The sequence below is a fragment of the Myxine glutinosa genome, chromosome 8 (genome assembly GCF_964187855.1).
Source record: "Myxine glutinosa chromosome 8, kmMyxGlut1.1, whole genome shotgun sequence".
NCBI classification, from domain to species: Eukaryota; Metazoa; Chordata; class Myxini; order Myxiniformes; family Myxinidae; genus Myxine; species Myxine glutinosa.
The window spans coordinates 117,139,883-117,148,707 of NC_136268.1; positions in this window are offsets into that span (position 1 = coordinate 117,139,883).

Consider the following 8,825-nt stretch of genomic DNA (forward strand, 5'->3'; position numbering starts at 1 on the left):
TGCACCTCTATATCTCCGAAAGCGCTGCATAGAAAAAATTGAAACATGGCTCATTGTAAAGAACTCTCCATGGGGAATAAAATGTTAATGATGATGTCATAGGTGCCTCCATTTTGACGTCATAATTTGACAAGTACAAAACTTCATCCGATCAAGATGAAATTTCTTGAACGTCATCTCGGGATAAATTGGGGAAAAATGATGACGTCATCAGTCACGTGGTTCGGCCGCCATATTTTTATGGCTTAGCCAATAGTAGCCCTTAAAACCACTAAAAACGCACTAAAAACCACTAAAAACACATCCTGGCGAGGGTCTGCAATCTATGATTGCTCTTTCTAGTTAATATTGAATTTCAGATGTACAAGTATCAATATAAAATCACAGAACCACATATTATCTGGAAGAGGTAGTTAAAACATTTCAATTTACCTAGTTAAAATGAATTGAAAACTTTAACAAGTTTAAAAATAAGTTTAAAAACGTGTTAAATTAAGATCCTCACCCCAAAGTCTGAAGAGACCCAACTACTTCACAAGTATAGACCAATAACCTGTCTGCCAACAACATACAAACTCCTGATGGGAAACATCACAGAAATGATATACCATCACCAAACAAAAGAAGGGGGCCTCGAGGCAGAACAGAAGGGATGTAAAAGAGGATGCTATGGAACAATAGATCACCTCCTACTAAACAAGGCCATACTCGAAAATTGCAATACAAGAATAACAAAATTATCCACATCATGGCAAAATTATCCACCATCAAGCGTGAACATAGAAAACAAAGCATTGCAACCAGATATAGTACTGAGGTACAAATAACAAAAGAATGCATTGCTAAATGAGGTGTCAGTCCGCAGTGATTTTGGCCTAAACAACGCAGGAATAAAGAAAATTACCAAATACCTTGATATGACCTCAAAAATGAAGTGAAAAGATCCTGGAAGCTGAAGAGTGCCAAAATTGTACCAGTGCTTATTGGAGCAACGGGAATGATGAAAACGAACCTTGCAGAGATTAAACAAAAACATCCCTGGGAATATTACGACAAATTACCTGCAGTTGAAAGCTGTCTGAGGCTCGGTGACATCTTCAAAAGAGCCCTTTGAACAAAAAGAAAACTTCACAAACTGGTCCATGAATCACGATCCTTTACTGAAACGGAGGTGGATACTTCGAGATCTGAGAGGACTCAGTTCCACCTTCTGAAACCCGCATATGGAGATAACAACCAACAACACACACACATATACACAAACACACACACACACACACACACGATCACACACACACGGAGGTGGATACTTTGAGACCCAGTAGATCTCCGGTCCATCTCCTGAGGCCCACCCACATATGGGAGTGGTGACAGCAGGCAAAAGCAACTTACATGCATACACATACGCACATACACACACGCACATACACACGCACACATGCACATGCCCATACACACGCAGAGACACACATGCACACACAAACACACATACACGATGTAAAACAAGACTGTTAGACAAGACAAACAGCCATTGAGTTTGGGGTAAGTGTTGTCACTTCCAAGAGTACTCCAAGGGCACGTCCAAGGACATGCTCTTACCCAACTCATCCACCAAAGTTAGTCAAAATCCGTCCACAACGTTTTGAAATAACATGCTATATATCGTTTTTGGCCCTATCTCTCAATGGTGAAGAATTACTTTTAAAAGTAAAAATTCTCATATCCCCATTCGGATCTTCACCAAATCGAATCGATTATTTCTTGTCACACACACAACGTGTCCACCAAGTTTCGTCCCAATCCATCCATAAATGTTTGAGATATTCTGCTGTATATCAGTTTTTGGCCCTTTTTGTCATGCGATGGTGAACATTGACTTTATTTTAAAAGGTGGACTAATAAAAGGCTTTTGTGCTCTCCTTTAAGTCAGATCACCAATCACGTGTTTTCAAATAAATCAACTACCATAAATTGCTTCCTTTTGGTGCTATCCAGAAAATGTGATGGAATCAATGTGTCTGTATATCTGCTTCGCAGATGAATTTGTTTCATGCCCTGGCCATCTGTGTGATGTGCCTAGCCTGGGAAGTAGATGGGCAGTGCCATTTACATTGAAAAAAGGCCTCCATATGTTTCAAACTAAAATAAAGGCACAGTGGCTTCAATTCACGATTATAGGCACTGCTAACCGACCTGGAACACTGTACACCTCTGTGTCCTTTGCCTCCTCCATCTTTCCTCCTTCTTGTACATTGTGAATAAATTGCCCTGTTCTTTCTTGGTTTCCTCTTATCCGATCGCATCCGTCTTTTCTCTCATTGGATAAACGTGGCACGATCGGAACCGCCATAATCGGGTTTAGTCCTTGTTAACAGCTCGGATCGCAGATTGCTGTCCGCTTGGCATTTTCCATCATATCCGTGGTTCGAGTGGGAGTTATTCCCTCGTTTCCGGTCGGCGTTAGTAATTAGGTAGTAGTCAACCCCTAGGCCTAACAAACCCTACCTAACGCCGTGCCGGGAAGGACGTTATTATTTCCAGGACTCGGGTCGGCCAGATAACAAGACAAGGGGATTAACCCCCCCTTGATAAGGGGAGAGCCGATGACCGAGATCCGTAACAATTGGTGTCAGGAGTGTGATTTGGACCCGAACCAAAATTTTTATATATCTGAAAAATTTGGTCAAAATTAAGAGCGGCCGAAATTTTATTTAACATCTAAATTTGAATCGTGCCATGGATAACCAAGGCGATCGGATGCCGGTGGGGGTAAATGAGGAGATAGAGGAAGGGTTAGAATCAACCCAGGACCCCAGGGAAGAAGTGGGAGAGATGGAGGAGGAGATTAAAGAAGGTGTGGTAGTGGGGGTTGCAGGCGCACAAAATGGCGGCGCCTCGCACATGGCGATGAGGGCCGTGCCCGCTGCGCAAGTTGGAGGGATGGACATGCAGGCCCTCATTGCGCAGCTGCAGGCAGCCATGCAAATGGAGTTGGGAAACCAAATTGAGGGAATGAGAAATGAATTGGGAAACCAAATTGGGGGATTGAAAATCGAGATGGATGCACAAACTAACCAAATGAAGGATGGGTTAAGTAATTTGGAAAATAGAATGGGGGAGCAATTGGGAAGTCAAATTGGGGGGATTAGTGAGCAAATTAGGGGGCCAGTTGAAGGACGTGAATGGCCAAGCTAGGGAAATAAACGAGGGGTTAGCGAGGGAGAAAGCCAAGTATGAAATAAGAGCATTGGGGAAGGACAGAGACCGCAGATCGAGCGGAAAGGTTGCGGGGGTATGCGACGGGGTAGTGCGGCTTGAGGAGCGCGGGTTGAGCGAAGTTGAGCAAAGCACAGCTGGGTGGACCGGGATAGAAATCGCAACCCGGGTATAGGGAAGCCGACGACCGCAGAATTAGAAAATTTTGTTTTATTAGCACCAGTGGTCATCGAGCTTAATAAAGAAAAAGAATTAATTCAAATTGAAAAAGAAATAACCGAAATTGGGATTGGAGAGACGGCAGGCATAGAGGCATTATCGGAGATGGAGATGGAATGCGCGCAAAGTTTGGATTCGCATCATGATGCCGTACTTCTTAACCAAATGGAAAGTTTGCAGGTGGTGGAGGAGCGAAGAAGAGGAAGCGCCAAGGTAAGTAGGGTGGTGTATGGCGCGAAAATATTTTTCATGCGCTTGGGATCCAGGCATAACCCGGCCACTTGTGAAAGGTCCGTGGTGTGCTGTGTGAAAGGAAATGGCACGAGTGTGAGGAAAAAGTGTGCACCGAAGAGTGAGTGTGTTACAGAGTGTGAGATGGATGAGGAGTGTGTGCAAGGATGCACACCTGAGTTGGTTGTGGCAAGTGTGCGGGGATGCACACCGGAGCGCGTGATTGGGTGTGCGACGAGAGATTGCACACCCATGGGTAGGTGTGCGCTGAGTGGGTGTGCAGCAAAAGAGTGCACACCCAGGGGTGTTACAGAGGATGTAACCAGGGAGTGTGCGAGTAGAATGAGTGCGCAAGAATGTGCGCGAGAGTGTGTAGTAAGGGAGTGTGTGGGATGTGTGAGTATGGGAAGAGTCACGTGTGGATGTGAGAAGGCGACTCGAGCATCGACGCTGACCAGGGCAGCAGTTAGGCCGACGTATAGCCGACGCGAACGCTCGGGGCATGGTGTTCTTTGTGTGCTGCGGGGGCCGGCGGGGATCGTTGCCGCGGCGCTCTCGCAAGGAGCGCCGTGCACGATTCGGGCCGGGCTCCGCCCTTTATGGTCAGTGCCGCATCGTAGCGGCGACCAGCACGATTTCGGGGGAGAAAGGCCAGGTAGGACCTTCGCCCCCTCGCGGGGGCGGTGCTTCGGCCGGACGAGGTTGGGTCATCGGGCCGGAGACTGAAAGGTTCCGCGCCGGGATGGACCTTGGAACCTCGGCCCGAGTATGCCTCCTCCCCAGGATCAAAAATGCCGGACGGACCCAACCTACAGGAGACAGACCACCGTATGCATTGCTCGGTTTTTCGAAACCGAGGAGTAAAAATGTATTTCCACCCCGAGAGGCTCAGAATAGTGGACTAGTAGCAGTTATGATAGCGAATGGTAGTTGTGCCATTCATTTGGGGCGAAGGAGCTATAGATTTATGGGGATTGGCAGTACAAACTAGCCCGGGAAGGTTAGGATAATGATAGGAATTTAGAAAGATGACTTTAGGAGACTTAAGGTTTAAGTAGTGACATTGTACAAGCAGTGGGGACGTAGAGTAGAGTAGTTGGATGATAATGACGAGGGAGTGCTTAGTATAAGGGATGACAGGGGAAGCACCAGTATTAGGGGAAATAGTTAGATTAAATGATGCTGTGTGTATGAGCTTGAAGTTTAAGGTGAAATGAGGCATTGCGTATGAAAGTTGTTGGTGAGCATGTTGAAATGAGGAATTGGAGCGTGGGAAAATTTGAGCGCATGAGGCAATGCTCGTGAAAGATGTGTGTGTGTGTGTAAAAGTGTATTGATGGAGTATTGAGGATGTGTGTCATCGTGTATTGAGTGATTGACTTGCAAGGGGTGCAAGTGGATGAATGGTGAGAGCACAAGAGTGTGCAAGAGAGCTTGGTGGAGTGGAATACATGGTGTGGAGTAAATGATGTGTGGAATGAGTGGAGTGGAGTGCATAGTGTGAAGGAGTGAATGGGGGAAGGATGGACCCCTTCACGAGTACCCGGGGAGGGTAGTTTAAAAGTAGGTAGAGGGAGTAGGTAAATTGGGTGGATATTGACATCTGTGGTGCGGAAAGTGGCAGAGTACTGCTTGGATGGGTGCATAAGTGTATGGAATGGCTGGGCGTGTGAGCCTGTTAGTAAGTGTGGTTGTTGGAGCACTCCGCCACTGGTAGTCTGTCGGCCAGGGGAGGCCGCAGGTAGGCTCTGGGAGCCAGGTAGTGTTGAGTAGCGTTCAGTGGGGCCCGAGGATCCAAGAAGGAGGACCCGGGTAGCCCGATCCCAAGGTGGGCATGGAGGGGGTAAGCGCCAGGGAGGGCCTTCCCCAGGTAGGTTAGGGTGAGGAGCTAGGCAAGCTCGGGTGGCGACCTTCAGTGGCGGAGATGCGCAGGTAAGTAGGACCTGCGAGGAGAGCCACACGACCCAGCCCTGAAATTGTGCAAGGGCATAGAAGGAAAAATTAGGGGTGAGACCCAAAATTGGGAGAGCACCACAGACTGGTCAATGGGAATTCGGTTTCTAGAACCGCATAGTGTAATGATGGCCAATGGATTGGCAGGGCAAGACCCCAGGTAGAGTTAAAGTGTTAATGTCAATTAGAAGGATACATAGGGAGAAAATCTCTTCGCACCATCCGCATCCACTCACCGAGGTGATAGAACTCCACACCAGGTTTTGGCAAATGTTTGGATGGTAAAGACGCATCTTGACGTGATTTGACATTGTGTGATTCCATCCCTTCCTTCTTGGGAGGGATTGGGGACGAATTTGGTTTCAGGGAGATATGGGAGACAAGATGGGTAGAGACAGAATTGGTAAATTTGTAAATTGTGTAAATACGGGGTAGGGGCAAGGTTAGAGTAGGTGACATGGGGGGTGACGAACGGTTAGGGACGAGCTTTCTCAGCTCACTCTCCCGTGCCCTTCATGTCGCATTGCCTTGTATTGATGTGTACCCTTGCGCCCTTGCCCCCCGCTAATCTACTTTGTCTTCCTTCCCCAGTCATGGACCATGGTCTTTTTGTGTCCGAGGGGAGTGTGCAGGTGCCGTGAATTGTGCGCCCGCACCCTTGCTGCCTCCTGCCTGCACTGATGCACCATATGGACCACACGTTCTGTGGCCTGGCACTTTTGGACCACACGTTCTGTGGCCTGGCACCTCTGCTGGGACCGACCATTGTTGCCAGCGGTATCTGGCTTGCGGACCACTGTTTTAAGTGGCATCAATGCCCAGCAGACGGACCACCTGAGTTGGCCCTGCTGGCCATGAACAAAAAAGCAGACGCGGTTTGTGCCCTTTTTATTAAAAACATCAAGCAAGAACATCCAGCAAGATACATCGGCCCAGCAGACAAGCAAGGACAAGACATCAATCATTTATTATTTTAAAATGGTTGTTTTGTGCATTTTCATTTAGGGTGCTTTTTGTGCATTTATGGTGCTTTAGGGTGCATATTGGTACATATGGGTATGGTGTATCAGTGCAGTGCATTGCAGTGGCATTTTCCTCTTTTCAAAACATCTTTTCTTGTTCCCACAAAAGACAGGTCCTGGGTTGTAGTGTAAATAATAGTAGTCTTGTAAATAATGCTCCCCACCGGCTCTATGTGTAGTTTGAGAATAATTCCGTAATTCGGTTAATTGTGGGCGTGAGTCAGTTAGGTAGGACGCAATGCAGCAGGGGGGACATATCTAGTGTTAAAACTGTCGCACTCAGGGTAGTAGGTTAAAAGTAGAGGGTAACCACACCTAAGTGTCACACTAATTTAAAAGATAGTCCTGATTGTTTCGGCTCGGGCGAGCCTGGAAAAAAGTGGGGGTGCAGTGTTGTGGTTTTGAGAACCCACTTGTGTAATTATGACATTATTAAATGGTTAAAGGTAGCACCCCATAGTTAGTCCACAAGCAACACGTAGGCCACCTTAGAACTTTAGTTATTTCATTAGTATGTGTATAGGTAAGGCCGTGTTTCCAATAGTTGAATCTGCGTTGTGTCAATCAAATAAGAAGTAGGCCCATTCTGTTCATTTTGGCAGCCTCCCTCTCCAAGCGACGCCATTATGCGCCCTCCAGTCTGCCCTATGGCTCTCCCAAATTGTTACGCGCATTTGCCAGCAGCGTTTTTTTTTTTTTTTTTTTTTTTTTTTTTGTATACAAGATCGAGGCTCATGAAAGAGCGAACATTAATCACACAGAAAGACAAACCGACACATAAAACATATAACATCGGGAGCGGTAGACAAGATGGGGAGAGAGGGGGAAGGACACAAACACAACATTTGAGAGCAGGGACCGAGAGACATGGAGACATCGAGAGATCTGAGAAAGGGCGAGGGCTTTGGGGGGGGGGGGGCATGGGAAGGGGCGGTGGGAGAGGTATAAAACATATGGACACTGCCAGGACTTCCAGGAAAGAAGTTGGAATTTCAAACAAGGTGGATCTGGGGTGAATTAGCGGGCGTTCACAGCCTCGCTGGGCTTCCGTCCAAACGCCGCCATAAGCCACGCGGTGAGGCCCGAGAAAGTGGGTGGAACGCCAGGAAGAAGGTGTGGCCACGTCATCCAGCCGTCAAAGGTGGGGCCGGTGAGCCTTCACCAGCCAACCAGGGCTGAAGTGACATCACTGACAGGCGTGGCTTTGGGGCCTGCGGAGTGATCGCTTGGTCGAGTTATAAAAAGCGAGCGCAAAGCCCTTTTACAGAACTGCTCGTAGGACTGTTGTGATTGCAAGGACCGACTTATGAGATAGACGGCGCGCTTGATGAGAACTTACTTACTGATGAGAGAGCTCGCCTTGACTGACTTGCTGGGAGAACGGGCATTGCATTGACGGGGCTGATGCAGTGGCGCTTATGAAAGAAGGACCTTACCAAAGGAGTACATTGGAGAGGGGCGTTTGGCGCCTTTGTATAGTGCACATATTACGTACGCAGCGTACCAGCTTCCCCCCATTATATAAATTGTCCGGTCGCGTTCAACTACAGGCGGAGCTGCCTGCCGGGTTTCGCCCGCTGGACCGGAGCCTGGACCCCATCGCCGGACCCTCTACCTGTTCCATCCACCATCTACAATCCCCATGTGAGTGTGTATGTTTGTCCTGGGTATTAAGAATAAGACTGTCTAAGGCTGCCTTGTGTAACTGCCTCTTCTTCTTCCTATCTTGTATATTCCTTTCGTTTCCTCTTCTCCTTCTAGTACATTGTGAATAAATTGCCCTGTTCTTTCTTGGTTTCCTCTTATCCGATCGCATCCGTCTTTTCTCTCATTGGATAAACGTGGCATGACCAGAACCGCCATAATCGGGTTTAGTCCTTGTTAACAGCTCGGATCGCGGATTGCTATCCGCTCGGCATTTTCCATCATATCCGTGGTTCGAGCGGGAGTTATTCCATCATTTCCGGTCGGCGTTAGTAATTAGGTAGTAGTGAACCCCTAGGCCTAACAAACCCTACCTAACGCCGTGCCGGGAAGGACGTTATTATTTCCAGGACTCGGGTCGGCCAGATAACAAGACAAGGGGATTAACCCCCCCTTGATAAGGGGAGAGCCGACGACCGAGATCCGTAACAATATGTATGAACAATAGATATTTCAGAAATATTTTCCTACATTACTAAA